Source organism: Tiliqua scincoides, chromosome 6 (genome assembly GCF_035046505.1).
Source record: "Tiliqua scincoides isolate rTilSci1 chromosome 6, rTilSci1.hap2, whole genome shotgun sequence".
NCBI classification, from domain to species: Eukaryota; Metazoa; Chordata; class Lepidosauria; order Squamata; family Scincidae; genus Tiliqua; species Tiliqua scincoides.
This window is the reverse complement of record NC_089826.1, coordinates 19,353,750-19,371,530: the sequence shown is the minus strand read 5'-3', so window position 1 is coordinate 19,371,530 and position 17,781 is coordinate 19,353,750. Positions and strand designations below refer to the sequence as shown.

Sequence of the window (17,781 nt, the reverse complement as noted above, 5' to 3'; positions counted from 1 at the left end):
ATAGAAATAACTTAAAAACTCAATTCCTACATCATCCAGGGTGCCTTCCCACAGCCGGGCTAGGCATGAGCTTGCTTGGCCCTGGAGAACAGTCAGCCCTGAATAGGTTTGATGGCCTGCCAGCCCCAGCTCTTCTGCAAACCTGCCTGTTGGCTTTGCTGTCAATCTCAGCGGTCCCCAGGGACCTATACTTCCTGCTTTCCACCCTGCTAGCTATCTGTGATTCTGCTGAGGGGAATACAATGATTCTCTGGAACTCTGTCCCACGATTTATCTGCATGTGCAGGTTGACCCTAAAATTCAAGGTTTCTTTTTGAGAGGATGGGAAGGATGTAGACAGCTGGGGGACCAAGAAAGTACTGTTTCAAAGCAATGCTAAAACTGACTCTTTCAAGTAGAGTCCCTCCTGCCTCCCAAGAGGACACTGAGAGTGAGCACACAGAGTGGGGATTCACCCTTCATGTCCCAGCCTCTTTTGTCTGCTATGCTCTCCTTCTGCATTGTCGGAAGAGTTGAGGCACCCTTCAGGGAAACAGAGCCCTTGCTTAGTGCTGTGGCCACAGTTCCACCCTAATGAGGAAATGGGAGTTACTGCATGAGATGTTGAGCAAAGAGAAGCAGTTGGTGTCTTTGGATGAAAGTAAGGCGGGAAGGAACTCAGAAACAGACTATCCCTGTCAAGAAACACGAATGAGATAGAAAAGCTGCCAAAGAAGGAATAGGGCCACTCACTGCCTATGCCATGAAATAAAGTGATGGTAATGTTGGGACACTGTTGAGATTGCACTGCAATTGCCTTGACTTGTCCAATATCCTCTAGCATTGCGCAGTCCACCCACCACTTCCTTTTTCGTGCCAACAGTGCAAAGAAGTTCAGGCTTTTTTGTTTGGGTGAGTGGAGGAGGTATATAGGATCTGATCTACACATGTAGCAGAATGAGATGGTAGAGTCATAAAGTGGTAGAGTGGACTGTACCATCTCTGAATGCAATTGGGCAATGCCAATTTGAATATTGCCTGTGTACAGTTGACACTGTTCCATGCTTTGCTTGGTTTCAACATGTTGGGAGGTTATGGTTTGTTACTTGCAGGAAGGCTCAGACATTAAAAAAAAGAAATTGGTCCTTCAATCTGAAATGGTACAGTCCAGAACCTGCAGGAGGAATTTTATCAGGGAGTACAACTTACTTTTCGGGGAAGGGAAGGGGCGAAACAGGGCAGGGGAAGAGTGGGGACAGAGGTGGGTGGAATGGGGGTGGATTGGGGGCAGAGGAAAGTAGCAACATCCAGAAAGGTCTCTGGAGCCCAGGTCTACTGGACTTCCTAATGCTGAGGTCCTGTCTACCCAACAGGTAGACTTGACCTCCTGGTCAGCCTTGCCTCCATTATCACTCTCCACAAGGCCATTTGAGATTCCAGGGAATTTCTGGACCCCCTTCTTTGGCTCCCAGACCCCCTTTTTGACCTGGGCCCAGGTACAATTTACCCCCTGCACGCCTTCTCATGGGCCGTGGTGCAGTCTGTTCTACCACTTCAAAACTCTGCCATCTCATTCTGCTATGTGCATCACCAGGTGAAGGGTGGGGAGGGGGTGCACAACAGAAGGAATTAAATTTTGGGTCATCTAGTGAAGCTGAATGGCAGCAGGTTCAGGACAAACTCTTTGCATAAAAAACTGGTGGAATTTTCACCAGAGTAGAGGATGAGATGAATTCATGTTGAACAGATTTATAGCTTCACCTATTAGTTCTGATAGCTCAGTGGAACCTCCGTGATCAGAACCAGTGTTCTTTAGATTACTGATCTTGTGACAAGTACCAGGAAATGGCCATCACCCCTTCCCCTGTGTACAGTGGCATTCCTGGAAGTCCCCGCACCCAGGGCAACCCCCAGAATTCAGCCCCCCACACCCCGTTTCACCCCCTTCTCCACCCCCTGCACACATGACCCGGAAGTAATTGCGGTGACGTCATCGTCACCGCAATTACTTCCGTGCAGCTCCTCCTCTGTTCCCGCTTTGGAAACAAGGGGGAATGGAGGAGGCAGCCGAGGCCCTCACGGAGCCTTCCGTGCTGCAGGGGTCTCCATGGCAGCAGTCTGGGGCTGCTCCCAGTGGCCCCAGACCACTGCAGTGTAGACCTCTGCGCAGCTTGCTCTGTGGGGGCGGGGAAGTGGCGCGCGTCCGCTCCGACGTCGGAGGGGGTGCGTGCCACTTCTGCTCCACCCCTGAGGGGCGCCCTCAGCGGTGGAGTAGGGCGACATAGTTGGGAAGTGGCGCGTGTCCCCTCCGACGTCGGAGGGGACACGCGCCACTGCCGCTCCGCCCCTGAGGGACGCCCTAAGAGGCAGAGCAGGGCAACCTGGCCGGGAAGCAGCGCGTGTCCCCTCTGAAGTTGGAGTGGGCATGCGCTGCTTCCGCTCCACCTCTGAGGGACGCCCTCAGTGGCAGAGTAGGGCAACCCAGCTGGGAAGCATGTTCCCTCCTGTCATGGATATGTACAGTTCAGGCCTAGTAGCACTGCAAGGCCTGAACCAAGCTAAAACAGTAACACAGAAGTGGCTTGCATTTCCTGGCTGCTAGGATTTACATCTCAATGGATGGTGATTATGTAGCACCTAGGAGCCAGAAAGATGCCCATCAAGGATGGAATGCAGCTGTAGATCTCCAAGGGGGAGGGAAGAGCTGAGAGGGTGAGCTTCCAGCCCCACTTCCGGAGGAAAGGGTCTTTGTTCCTTGTCTCTGGGTGAGAGAGGTGGTGGGTGCACATCCTGCCGCGTCAGGACCATGTGGCCATAGGTAACTGGCCTGAGGATCTGCAAAAGAAGCTGACCCAGGTGAGGGTTAGAGAATAATAGAGTTAGCAAGTTAGCTTTGTTGTTTTATGCTGATATTTCCTAGAAGTTTTTATGCCTCTAGCATTTGCTGCCTTTTGTAACCTTTTTGTAACCTTATGTATTTAATAAAGTAGGAAATCTTTTTACCGTGTTGGTTCATTGTCTGTTGGGGACAAAGGTTCAGAATCCTGCCTAGCCGTTCAGCAAGCTACCAAAAATCCTCATTGTGGACTAGAAACTTGAGGACTGAGACTTTAAGTAAAGAAAGTGCTCAGTGCCTACAAGGGATATAGTTAAGCCTAAAGGGTCTTGGTTTCCCTGGACTGAGGCACTGGCTCTTATAGGGTGGTGGCAGTACTACCGACCAGGGATCTTTGAGAGCTCTAGGGTTCAGAACCAACAACTCTGAGCACCCAAAACCCTGGGAGTGAGACCCAAGTTTACGACACCTCCAAAGTCAGAGGGGGCGTGCAATGCTTTTGCTCCGCCCCTGAGGGATGCCCTCAGAGGCAGAGCAGGGGTACCCAGGAGCCCTCCTGGGAGGCAGCCGCACGCTGCCTCCCAGGCAGCATCTTGGCGCCAACTGGACCACCCCCTCTCCCCTCCTCCTTTATAGGAGGAGACAAGATGGACGCCCTAGAGTGTAAGTGCCTCTCTAGGGCGCCTGTCTCCTATCCTCTTATAAAGGAGGAGGGGAGGGGAGGGGCGGCTCAGTCGGCGCCCAGGCGCTGATAGAGAGGCAGCAAGCTCCCTCTCCGCAGCGCTCCTGGGCGCTCCTCCTGGTGGGGGCAGGGCAAGGCTCTGAGGGGGCCCTGGAAGGTCAGTGCCCGGGGCTTTTGCCCCACTTACCCCCCCTAGGAACGCCAGTGCCTGTGTACAAACCTCCAGAGACATTAAAGACTGAAATCTTGAAGGTAATGCAAAATAGATTATTTTCCCTGGCTCAATTCAGAAATCACATTGAACCATGGTTTGTTTTAACCATAATTAACAAGCCAAACCACACACACAACAGCTAGCCATGGTTTAGAGCTCCTTGTCTGCTTTCATTTTCCAGTTGTTTTGCATTTAGCTTTATAAATTCCATACTCCACTGTGCAGCAGCCTCCAGGTGGAGCAGCTGCCATGACTATGATCTGTGAATTCAGATGTAACAGCAACTGACAGTTAGTGCAGCCTGTGATTAGCAAACCAGCTTCAGACCGTGGTTTGATATCCTGATTTGACAGCACCTCACAAATCATTGTTTCGAACTTGATATGGGTTCAGACCTAAGGTCTGTTAGCAGAGCTGTGGAAAAAAGAACTCATTCACAGCGAAGCTGAGTTACACCAAGCACTTTATATGCACATAGTGTTCTGCAAAATAAAAGCAAAAGAAGCGACTTATCACGGCCTCTCGGGCAGGGAGATTTCAGACAATATTGCAGGAAAAGAAACTAGTAAGAAGCCCAATCAGAGTTGGAGAGAGCAACCCATAAGCTTTCATACCAGGAACTAAGTAACAGCTCCCCCATTGATGGGGGTAAAGATCCACATCCATTGCTATTGAACACTTGCACACTTTCACCCTTCCAACAAGAATAATTGATTTGGCATTATGCCTGAAGGCAGACTTATGGTTCCAGTTTACAGCAGTAGAGATTAGATTTGGTGGTCTCCTGGTCCTTTATGAGCTACAGTCCTCAGCATATTCCTAATTCTCTAAGAATTTGGGATCTATGCATACACAAAGTATTACAAGCTATGGTATGTTTTCAAGTTCCACCACTATATCCCAGTTACTATATACTGGGGTTAAAAAAAATGCCTGGTGTACATGCATGCTTTCTGGAGACACAGATGTTGGATTAAGCCACGCTTGATTCCTATAAAGGCACAGCATGGATATCTATGCAACCAGAAAACAAGGAGGCAACAAGCAGGAACTAGAGATGTCAGTGGCATTTCCAAGTCATTGAAAACTTGGTTTGCTGCCAGATGCTGATTTAAAGTCCCAAATGCCACCTCCTGCTCTCTGCACGAAAGACTTCTAAGAAGAAAAGGGCCCTCATTCCAGAAAGGCATTTGAAAGAGCCGCAAAGCTTTTAAGTCCCCTTGAGTGGCGTCCAATGTGCTGCACGCTGTATATTCCGACTACTCTTTGCCCCTCACTAGTGATTGATATGAATAATGAATCTCAGCTCTGCTGCCTTCCATTTTGGGTTGAGGCATCTGGGGCACAGTAAAAACCAATACTTTGTCACATTAACACCTGGCCCCAACAGCCTACCAGGATGCTGTTTATAAATAGAGATCCTCCCAAGAGGCATAGTCTTACCTGGAACAGCCGCATGTGAGTATTAAAAGCCATGATTCGTGCTTGTCCGTTACTTGGCCTTGTTGATTTTTTCCCCCTTCTGGAGGAGGAGGAGGAGGCAGAAAGTATTTCTTTCAGTCGTCTGTACAGTATTTTGTGGGAGTTTCAGGGAGCATTCATGAAGCTATACTCTTTGGTCCAGATTAATTTTCTCAGAACAAAACTCTGCATTTAAATTCTGCTCTTATGATCACTAACAGCTGCACTTCATAATTTACGGAACCTTTGCAATACCACTTAATACAGATTAGTTTACCTTAAATATTGGTTCAATGCAAACCTACCGCTCTTTACCATAGATAAGAGATCAAAAGGAAACTGTAGGCTTGAGCACATCCTTCTTCCTACTCTTTACCCTCCTTTAGAGCCATTCCTCTCTCCCTTTCCATATGATCTCATTTCATCTTTCAGTCAAAACTGTTCCATAGCTGGCAATGGGAACATCTCTTCAGTACTCGTGACAACCCTGGATCATGAATGAATAAATTTATTTATTTGTGGTCCTTTAACATTATTGGTCATCCCCATTTCATGTTGCTATGATCTATGTAGCCCACAAATAAAACTTTTAACGATATAAACAAGTGACTGTTTAACCTCCTCGGCAGGGTTGCAGGCAACTGCTCACCTTGCTTGTGACTAACCTTTGCGCTTTTGTCCATTTCAGGCAGTTGACTCTTTCCCTCCAGCATTAAAATGGATAGGCTGTACAGCAGCTGTTGCAATTGGAGTCTTCTATCGTCTGGTGGACTAGCAGCCTGTCTAGAAGTCTGGAAATACAGAGGATGGACCAGGTACTCTTCCCCAGCAATGAGTTGCCCAGACAGGGGAACATCAACCAATTTGCAAGTTCCCATGGACTGTTCCAGTTTAATCAGTGACAGAGGTCTGGACCAAATGATTTTAGGCATAGAAGGACAAAGGAGAGAATCACAAAAGGCATTGCTGATGGCTAGTAAGAGTTATAAACAGAAATGCATGATCAATTGAAAAGGAGGAAAGGGGGCAGAGTCAGGTCGATGGGGACTTTGGAGTCATAGGTAAGCCCAGGGAGGCCAACTGAAATGATTACCTCAGGCAGCAGATGGGGGGGGGCATGCCCATCTCTACCTGCCTACTCGCCTTCATTGCTCTTCCATTCTCTGGATTGGAAAGGAAACATGGAGACATCAAGGAGGAGGAAATGTGGAGGGGATGAGTGTGGTGAGCTAAAACATTGGAGAGTGGAAGGAGCAGAGGTTGGCACTTTATAAGGTAAGAATAGCTGTATTTGGCATGCTGCCTCCGGCATTAGGGTCTTTGTCGACCCTGGATAATCTTCCTAGTGTAGGACTAGCTTGCCTAAAAGGGTTCTCTTAACCCACAATAACCTCAATGGTATATGTAGGGGGAAAAATATCCTGCAGGTAGGGTGGGTATGATTCTGAAGCCATTTCATCTAACCACACCCAGGTAGAAACACTTTAAGCCATACACCTTTCCTTCAAGAAACTTCTATAGCCTACAGAGTTTTTGGCAGTTTGTTCAAAAAGAATTAGTTATAGAGTCAACTGGATAATCAATCCTTTTAGAAGATGATTACTTTCTGTATTACTTGTCAAAGAATTGTGACCACAAAAGGCAATGCATGCTGGAAAAATCCGACCCTGAGTCAAGGGGGTGACTTTGGTGTGGCAAATAACCACAGCTGTATGTCATGAGGATACCAGACGGGCAGTCCAATCCTACCTAAATCCCCATGCAGTGTTGCAGTGGAACCGGTGTGGCTTCTGCTACATCCTGAGGGGGATTTTCAGTTGTTCCCCAGCAACCACTATGGAGCAATTCTGACCTACACCAGCAATATCGCTGGTGCAAGTCCACATTGCACTGTGCAGGTGGATCAGGCCCAGGAAGCGGATTTGGATTTGGCACCCCCTTTGCACCACCCCCATTCCAGGCCCAGTCCTTCCATCCCCTGCCCCTCCACATTCCATCCTCTCCCTGCCCTCCCTAAACCCCATTCCATCTCCTGCACTGGGCTTACCTGTTCTGGTTGGCCACCTGACAACTGCTGGTGTGCACAGAATGGCTCTGGCCTTCCCAACAGTGTGCCGGCTGCTAGCACTGCAGCAAAACATTTTACAGCTGCTTTGCGACAGCCTGTGCTGACGGAACACACATTCTACCAGCACTAACACTAGTTAGGATTGGGCCGATCAGAATGCACTATAATATCAAAGGAGTTTAGAGAATGGTTTTTTCTAACCAACAGACATCTTTGTAGGTGAGCTGTCCACTAAATAGTACTGTATTGTCTCCCCCCTCCCCCAAGCCAGTGTGATCCAATCTTTTCCCTTTGGTTATTTATTGTCACATAGGTGATAACAGCTGGTCAAGAGCCCACGTGGCCAACATGTTCACTTTCTGCCAACAGGTCGGCCAGTCCATCAAACCTTTTTTATTTTTACAGCATCTATTCATAGCCACTCTCTCGACCCACTTCAGAAAAGTTATAATTAGACCACATTAAACCCCATTCAGATAAACAAAACGCAGGTGGTGCACAAGTGAGCGTGTCCCAATCTTATTCGTATGGGCAAAAGAGGCAGGGGGGCTTGTCTCTAAAAACTATCTCCAAGTCAAAGCTGCAACAGAACAGCTCTGGTTTGGGTTCGTGAAAATGAAGCCTTTTTGCCTCCTGGGCACAAGGAAGCCCAATATGGTCAGTTGATCAAGTGAAGACTTTGTTTTCATTATATTTGCAGTACTGCATGTGGCCATGGCAACTTAAAAGAGATTGGGTTTCAGTTCCTTGTCGAGAGGCCTATTTAAAGCATGCCTGTGTGTTGTCCCTGCTACAGATTCTTTTGTTCAAGCCACTGCTGTGCAATCATTCATGTCGCTTGTCTGTGGCAAGCATCTAAGTCTGGACCAGCAATTAATTTTACAAGGGGGGTACACTGAAGAAGGGATAGCAATGATGACTATGATGATGATGACTACATGTACGCCCCATCTCTCTTTCCAAAAAATACCCCAGAGCAGTTAAAAATGAATCAAATTAAAACTTAAAAAAACAAGAAAACTACTTAAAACCCAGAACAGAGAGAAAACCCAAAACAATCAGAAGAGCAGAATCAAAGAGTTGATGGGCCCACAAATCAATTTGCAAATCCCAAAGATCTTCTTCAAACAAGATGTTTCCCCATGCAATGAAAGCAGAACAAAGAAGAAACCAGAGGATGCACCCCAGAGGGGCATGCAAGATAGGGAGGGCAATCTATAGCACAGATGTTGCCACAGAAATGACTCTGTCTCAAGTACTCAGCTGCCAAACTGCAAGCGACAGGGAGACCCAAAGCAGAAGATTGGATGTTGATCAGGGCAAGTGGAGAGCTGGAAGAAGGCAGTCTTAAGCTATCCTGATTCCAGACCATTTGGGATCTTAAGGGTAAGAATCAGTATTTTGAAATGAGCCTGGGAACAAACAGGCAAGCAATGTAGTTGACACGGCATGGGAGGAATACGGTCCCTCTGACTAGACCTGTAGTAATAAGGTGGTGGCAACTGCGAAACAATCAAAATTTCTGAACACGTTTCAGAACACTTTCCCATGCAGAGGTCATGAGAGTAGTCTTATCTCAATGCTACTAAAGTATGAACAGCTGTGAAAATGGTGCATCTGGTGTACCAGCTTTGCTAAACATGCTCCTAGCTACCACCTGGGCATCCAGGAACAGTTCTAATCCATGAGCACTCCCAAGCTGCAAACGTGATTTTTCACAGAATCACAGCATCAGGTCTTCAGAATCTAAAATGGACTGTATAGATCAGGGGTCTCCAAATGTTTTGGCCAGAGGGCATCAAATAGCTGGCATGGTGTTGAGGACCGGAAATTTTTTTTAAATATTGTATTTAAATAAATAAGAGATGAAACTTAAATGAGTGAATAAATGAATGAATGGGCTCATTCATTCAACCTCTCTGGCCCTCAGAACATCCTCCAGACACAACCAGAGCACAGCTCTGGTCATGTACAGTTGAATGGGCCAGAGGCTTTCAGGGGACAAGAGGCTGGCTGCGGGCCGGATAGAGGCTTGTTGTGGGCCGCATCTGGCCCCCGGGCTAGGGTTTGGAGACCCCTGGTATAGATCATTGATTTTCAACCTTTTTCAATTGCACAAGATGCTAAAATTGTCAAGGCAAACCATCCATTTTCTGACAATTGACAAAGCACAATGTGCTGCTGGCGGGAGGCTCACATCCCCCAATGGCCCTACTAATAAATGACCCACCCCAAACTCCTGCAGCACACCTGCAGACTGTCCACAGCACACCAATGTGCTGCAGCACAGTGGTTGAAAATTGCTGGTATAGATGAAGGATGGTGGGCTGGTGTAGCTATACCCTAGGTAGGTTTTCATTAAGTCCTATGGCCACCACACCCCTCCCATGTATGTCCCTGCATTCTGGTTGTCCCTATTATTTCATCCATTGCCCCAGTCTTTTCCATGAAATGGGCTCAGAGATTTATTTATTCTTTACATTTTTATACTGCCCTTCCTTAGGGCGATGTACACAGCTTCCTTTTGTCCTCACAACAACCCTGTGAGGTAGGTGAAGCTGTGAGAAAGTGACTGGCCCAAGGGCACCCAGGAAGCTTCATGGCTGAAGGGGGATTTGAACCTGGATCTTGCAGTTCACCTCCCAAACCACTACACCACCCTGGCTCTCTGGGTGGCTAACCTGCAGATGGTTAACCTGCAGTTATAACTGCAGATGGTTCAATGCTAGCCATCCACAATATTGCTGGCACAAGAGAAGACCACCCATCTGAAAAAGCCCTCCAATATGCTGATAAAGCCACTTCAACAATACAGGTCATCTAGCCCTGGAATGATATAGCATTTTATAAATGCATTTTCAAAGGCTTCCAAATGCATTATTCAGGATAGCCTGGTGATGTCAGAGCTGAGCCACGGGCAGCCACTCTAGAAGACGCAAGATGGAAAGGTGGACCAGGGTTCACGACTGAGGCCAGGAGTCAGGCACAAGACCATACTACAGGCAAGGCGTTGCTCAAGCAAGGCCCCAATCCAATCAGGAAGCCCTTCTCATAGTCCTTTCTGTTCCAGAGGGATCCAGTTGCTCGCTTTGATGTCTGGGGCCAGTCCAGAATCTGAGAGCCTTTTCCTTCTGGAATAATTTTTCAGGCTGCCTTTCTGGAAGTTCACCACAGGGGTCAGTTGATCACAGAATCCCAGAATTTCAACTCTAGCTGAAGCAGCTCCTGGCTGGAGCTCACAATGGAAAATACTGACACAAAAATTCTGTCCAGGTGTCTGTCTCCACTAGCCTCATTGACCTGCGATCCACATTTGTTTTTGCAGACAAATGCTGGCTGCTGGGCTGGGGAATGCATCAACAAAGGCAGGGCTAAGCAAGCACACACATAGGAAACCCTCATGCATTCATATCTCCAGGGGGACAAATGCCTGAACAGGGCAATTGACTCCAGTTGAATTGGAAGATAAGGGCCAAACTACTTACAATGTTTTAAATTATTAGCCTTGTTGGGCTGATTTTTGATTTAGTTAACTGCACTGGGCTCAGCCTCCTGTGGATTGGGACAATGACAGGGATGGGGGGGGCTGTAACACAACCGGGGGGGGGGGAACTCACCAAAAAGTCACAGGAGTGCAAGTTTTTATTGGAGTGAGGGAATACCACAACTGACATTGTGGAGGACTTCAGAGGAGAAAGAAAAGGTCAAAATTCTGCTCCCAAAGTACGGTTAGTGATAGGACTTTGCACCAGCAATACAATTCCTGAGTGAGTAATAATATCTGGAACATCTCCTGGGTGTGCAGGCAGAAGTTTCCTGGGCTTGATAAAGGTGTGTCCTTCTGGGAGGGCACAAAGGCTTATTTGCTTGCATCCCAGTCAGGGAGATGCAAGGTACGAAAGGTATGGTAGCGTGTGGGTCCTACTATAGGTCTTACCAAAGCTTAGGTCTTTGGTGGGAGAGACTTCTTGGAGAAGGAAGCTGAAAAAGGCCATCCAGGTGTTTTGGCCATCAGTTAAGCTTAGTTAATTCAGGAAAATTCAGGAAAATTCAGGAAAATTTGTGCTTCCAAGTGAAATTATGCCAAGGTGGGGAACACAAATTTGTAAGACTTCAGAGCCGTGGTTCCCAAACCTTTTCAACTTGTGGTTCCCTTGACCTACTGGGCCATTGGCTACAGCTCCTCATTTGGGCTACAATCCTATACATTGCATAGGACGGTGGGTTTTTCATGAGAATTCTGTTGCTCCTCTGGCTGGTTTCTGTGGCTCCTCAGGGAGCCACAGCTCACAATTTGAGAACCAATGCCTAGGCTTAAAGGAAGGTAATACACAGATGACCCACAGTGCTACAGTTTTCTACTGTGCTCGAAGGCCCTTTGTTAGCATCATCTTGATTAGAGGGAGCCTTGCCTCATCCCTCCAGGGTGAAGTCCTGATTGACTCTCAGATATGTCAACTAAAGAACCACAATGGAGTCAAGGGAGACCATGCATGTCTGGAAAGTGAGGACATTGGCAACAACAGGATCCCGCACATGTTGTTTAAAAACCAGAGCATCTGCTGGGGTAGGAATATCCAACGGAAGTAATGATCCGGGTGGATCATCCTCTTCCTCTGTGCCATTTTCCAGATTGAAATCACCCTCTCCCCACAAGCTAATATTTGCCGCACAGAGCAAAACATATCCTGTTTACAGGTTGGCAACCTTCAGTCTCAAAATACTATGGTATAAGCCTACAGCACCCAGTATTCCCAGGCGGTCTCCCATCCAAGTACTAACCAGGCCTGACCCTGCTTAGCTTCCAAGATCAGACAAGATCAGGCATGTGCAGGGTAACAGTTGCTGCTAACAGTTTGATGTGAGATCCTGTTTACAAATCTCACATTAAATGTGGCCCTGGTAGATCTACTGCTAGTATTTCCAATTTACTTCTAATTAAAGACTCTTAAATACCTCAATAGCACCTTGTGAGTCCACTCTATTTTTCACTTTTTTTTTTTAACACCACCCTTCCTCCAAGGAGATCTTGGAGTACATAGTTCTTTCGCTCCTTCTGCCCCCTTAGCAACCCTGGGAGGTAGGTGAGGCTGAAAGATAGAGACTGGCCCAAAGTCACTCGGGAAGCTTCATGGCTGAGTGGGGATTTGAACATAGTTCTTCCAGGTGATGGTGAACCACTGCACCATCCTGGCTTTCGGACAGGCTGGCACTGGAATGTTTACTTGGTGGGGGAGGGAAATGCCACAAATCTGGTCTGAATAGAAGTGGGAGGATAACACAGAAAACACTAGAATATAACAATTTGACAACAACACAATGCCATTGTTAGGGTTTGTGTGACCCAGACCCGTCACCCCCATGATGGACTTCCTCCTATGCAGTGGGTGGGGCAACACCCTCGGTGGTGGGTTTTTGGCTATAACCTTTGACAGAATAGAGATATTTCAATGCTGTTTGTTTCATTGCATTCTGCAGGAAATTACACATTGAATGATATATAACAAGATAGTAAGATTTGAAAATACCAAGATTTAAAATTTTTTGATCAGTAATTGTTTCACCCCCCATCCCTGTCTCCCAGTGTGGCCCACTCACCCCACATCCCCCTAGCAACACACTGCAACAACATCATCTGAATTCTCTGTAAAAACTGAGTCAAAACAAAGGTTGGCAATTCCAGGAAAAGCGCTAGTGTGGGAGCACCATTGGAAGACTATAAGTGTTGTGAGAATTCACAGCTATCCAATTGCATAGCACTGTTGAAAAAGGCTGGGATGCAGAAGGAAAAGGGCAATGAAGGCAGTAGGATAGATGGAGGAAACCAGAATGGGCTTCTTTCTGCTATAGCCCAAGATAGACAACAGTGAGAATGCCACACAATGAAAGCTGCACAATGAAAGCACGGAACTTGAGAATCCAAGTTCCTAGATATCTGCACAATTTGGACGACTCTAGGAATTATTCTTTTTTTGTGTTGGATGAGATGAGTTAATACATTGTCAACCAACTGCAACTTGTGCAACAGAATTTCTGGCAAGCCCACAACCAAAGACTTCACAGTAATCCAATCTGGATGTAAGAGAAAGCATGATCTCCTTCGGAGACTTCATGCAGCATTTAATCCATCTCATATTTTGCAGATGATAAAATGTGTTTTATCAGAAGTTTTTTTTTTTTTTTTAACCAGCCTGATCAGCAGCAAGTTGCAAATCCAAAACAACTTGGAGATGGCTCAGAGGTGCAAAGATAAAGACAGCAGTCAACAGTGAAAAAAAAAACCTAGCGGTTGAGTTTGGATGTATGTTTTATTTGGTGTCAAGAATGAAAATGTTACAGTAGTTCTTGCCTCCTGAAGGAAAGCAGGAACATATCTTTTTCACTAGGTGCTTTTGGGCATTGCCTTTTCAAGAAGGGACCTGATTACTCTTAATTTGATTATGGATTTCTATGTTGTTTTTAATTTTTTTATATTTGTAATTATGATTTATAATTTGTAGTAGCTGTTCTAGTTCTCATTTGTTTTTGTTATATAAATGTTTGCCTCTTTAAGTATTCTGATACAAAGATGGAATATAGGTGTTTGATGATGATGATGGATTGATCAGTAGATAGAAAACACCCCAACCAATACTGCTTTGTGGTCCCAGCTTCCCTGAGCTATTGGAAGCTTGAGGATGCCCTTAGTTTCCTTAAGAGAAGAAAGTATTAGAGACTTTCTACTGTACTCTTGAAACAACATCAGTCCTCCAAAAGCCACAGCACACTCTTGGAGCTCCTCACTAATGTTTCTGGCTTCATTTTAAAATTATATTGTTCCATGTATTCCAGAATGATTGCAAGAAGAAGACAACAATACTAGACAGTTTCAATTCAGTTCTCAACAGAAAAGGTGAGTGCAGGAAACAGAAACCAGAACGAATGTTTGGAAAAATGGCAGAAAGCTTTTGGGGAAATGGTAGCTTACAAACACAGATTTGGAGAAACAAAACTTTAAACTTGCCATCTGTGAATCTCAACAGCTGGAACTCTGGTGCATGGCTAGAAGGAGGCACAGACTCTACTCTTGAGGCCCAGCAGTATTTTTGGCATTGGCTGCTGCCAAGGTGCTGAGCACAGCACAGCTGGGAGCTGTCTCAGGCAGGAGTGGGGCTAATGGTGGTGAGAAGGGTTAAAGAGAGACAGGAATGGGGTGGAGAGGGAGGGGAGAAAGACAGAGCAAGACAGGGAGGGCAGCAACCAAGGCAAGCAGAGGAGGAGCATCAATACATGAAGCAAGACCAAGTAGAAGGAAAAGGGCATTCCCAGGAGACAAGGAGAGGGCTGAAGACAGGGGGGTGGGGCGATGAGGATGCCAGTGGAGAAAGAAAGTGGAAGAGGAGAGAGCAGAGAGAGCCTGTCAGGGTTGGGGAACACTTGAGAGAGGAGAGGGACAGGAAGGAAAGTGGTTGACCTGAAGGGCTGGGAGCCTCACTCAGGAGGTAAGAGTCAAGCAACACTATGCAAATTTCTTTGGAGAAGAAGCACCCCCCCCATGTGGCGGGTGACTAGGGACTGGCACAGGAACTCTATCTATAGGGTCCACAGATCCCACCTGCAAGAAGCAATGACGTAGTTGTAACAACATGCGGAGCAGGTTGAAATTCAGAGACTGTGTTCTTCAACCCTCCCCCCTTTCAGACTTGTACTGAATCTTTGCAGAGCATCTTATGGAACCTCTTAAGCTTATTTTGGCCCAGGTAGGGAAAGTGTCATTCCCTAATGCACATGAGGCAGGTATGCCTCCCTGGGAGGATGCGTCAGAGGGCAGGGGAACTGCACCATCTGGATGAAATCTGAGAGACATGGTCAGTGGTTTCTTATAAAAGTTGGACTGAGCCAGAGCACAGATGAAGCCTGGAAAGCAAGAGCTAGAAGGAGCTGCTGCTGTTTGGAAAAGAGAGAGCTGGGAAGACTGCTGCAAGAAGCTGATTCGGAAAGCTAAATCATGGATGGATGTTTCTTTAGTTTGAAATTTGGCCACAGTAAGAAACATATGCAGTTAGGTTTAGCTGGATACATTATCCCTTGTAATTTTGTTACTTTATGCCCATTTATAGTGGTTTTTTAAAACTCTTTTTTCTTTGCAGTTGCAATATTTTTCAAAAACTGAAATAAACCTTCATTTTTGTTCATCTACCTTGCTTCATTGTTGTGAGGTTTTCCCATTCCCATGCCAGTCCCACTCTACCCATTACTGGCAAATGGCTAGACCAGTGGTTCTCAAACTTATAACACGAGACCCACTTTTTAGAAGATCTGTCAGGACACACCAGAAGTGATGTCATTAACCTGGAAGTGATGTCATCGTTGGAAGTGACATCATCAAGCAGGAAAATTTTTAACATTCCCCCATAAGAAAAAATCAAATCAAATCAATTATCTATGGGCTCAATCCTAACCTTGTGTTAGGTCGTGCCAGCCCAGGAGGGTCACAAACATGCCATAAAGCACATTTGCACCTCCTTGTGTATTGACTGGGCCAGCGCAGAGATGTGTGCCGGTCCACAGAGGCTGCATCCAGCCTCCACGCCAACCTGGGGAGGGAAGGTTGTGTTGGCTGAGCTCAGCCAACGCAGAGGTCGGGGGAGGGCAGGGAGGAGGCGGGAATGAAGCAGGAAGGAGGCATTCCGGAGTGGGAGGAGGGCGAGTGGAGGTCATACCAGGGGGCAGGCGGGCGGGTGGGGAGCAGGAGGCAGGGCTGGGACCTGGCAGTCCTTTCCATACTTATCCACAGTGGAGTAAGTCCCACTGACTATCATTGTTAAAAGCATATACATAGCAGTCTGTTAAAAGTACAGGCCTGTAACATTTCCCCAAATGCAGTCAAACACTATGGTAGCATCAAGTCTAATACATTAAAAATGAAGTCATGCCTTGGTATCCATGAATAAATATATTTAAGAATTTAAATGCTTCTTAAATATTGTGGTTCTCAAACATCTCTCTTGTGGCTCTCAAACATCTGAAGTTTGGTTGTATGTGGCTCTAGTTTGGCAGTCCCTGGCATAGGGGATACTGTATGAAGAAAGTTCTTGGTTGCCTTCTAATCAACTTCCATTGTTATTGGCCAAGGTATTAAGCAGGACACCAGATGGCTTGTAACAATATTTTATGTTTGATCTGGCAACCCAACCCCAGCACAGTCCTAATCACACAGTCCTTTAGCACCATAGGAATGTCAGATATTGATGCAAAGACAGCATGCTCCAGTGAGATGTATAGTTTTTAGAAAGGAACGTTAATAAGGGAGCATATAGTATCCCACTCAAAACTATACAGATCTTCTTTCAGATCTTCTTTCCTACCACTGAAAGGTAGAGCAAGGATTCCATTTGATTTTTCCTGGCTGCTCTCCTCCATCCCTCCTCCTCCAAAGTCCCTGCTAGATTCCATAGGATCCTGTGTCATATATGGAAACCAGACCTATGAAAGAGGAAGGGAAGGATCTGGGTTATTGAAATTTGGATTGTCAGCTTCATAGACTGCAATCCTAAACACATTTAGGGTGCAATCCTAATGAGCCCTTAGGTCAGTGCAAGGGAGGAGTGTTGCAAGAATACCATAAAGCACTTTTGCACCACTTGTTTTGCACCACCTCCCCACGCCGACAAGGTCCCCAGAGAGAGGGTGAGTTGCATTGGCTGAGCTCAGCCAATGCAGAGGTCTGGAGGGGCATGGGGAGGGCAGGGAGGAGGTGGGAGGGGGCATTTCAGGGTGGGGGGAGGGTAGGCAGGGAGTGTTTCTAGGGGCGGGAGGGCAGGCAGGCAGGGAGTGGCAGGTGGGGCCAGGATCTGGCAGTTATGCCAGATCCTAACCCCGTTCCTGGGTGGCTCAGGCCAGTCCCAGTCTGCTCGGATTTGCACTACCTCTTGAGGTGGCACAGCTGCAAGTAACCCCATAGGGGCTGCTGCCACTTTACCCAGAATAAGGGGAAGTGATTCTCCTTGCCCCGGGTTGAGCCGCTTTCAGCCCCAATCCTGCCTTGCATGCAGTGCAAGCCTGCCAGCCTGCCTGCTCCAGGGTAGAATAGGATTGCGCTGTTAGCTACCTGGCAATCCCTTTGAACACAGTTGGACATAATGGTTTTGAAATCCCCTCTTGGAGATACAGATGGTGCCATTTCCTCTCTCTTGGAGATACACATGGTGCCATTTCCTCCCTGATTTATCCCAGAACAACTCTGTGAGGTTGCTGAGACTGAGAGAAAAGTGATTGGCCCAGGATATTGTGAGTCAGCTATGCATCAAGTCAACTTTAATTATCTCTGATATTCTGAAATGAAAATAAAATATAAGATTAAAAACATAATTAAAGCTGTATCATAAGTAAACATTAAAGAAAGACAAATTGTCTTTCTCTCTTGTAAAAGTTCAAATAATCCAAATGGAATCCACTCTCCTTTGCATGGATCATCCAGCAATCAACAACAAATATAGGATTCAGAACAAGCAAAAAATTTCCAAATCAACACTGGCAAAAGCTGTCCTCAGGTTCAGATG

At 46.6% G+C, this 17,781-nt stretch overlaps 1 long non-coding RNA gene and 1 pseudogene across 1 annotated transcript; one reads left to right on the top strand and one right to left on the bottom strand.

The window, feature by feature from the left end:
• Window positions 1-5,011: 5,011 nt before the first annotated feature.
• On the top strand, window positions 5,012-13,734 carry LOC136655530 (uncharacterized). The gene is made up of 3 exons (XR_010794662.1): window positions 5,012-5,169; window positions 5,861-5,987; window positions 13,431-13,734. It is a non-coding gene; the product is annotated as an uncharacterized lncRNA (long non-coding RNA).
• On the bottom strand, window positions 11,974-12,093 carry LOC136656149 (5S ribosomal RNA; annotated as a pseudogene).
• Window positions 13,735-17,781: the final 4,047 nt, after the last annotated feature.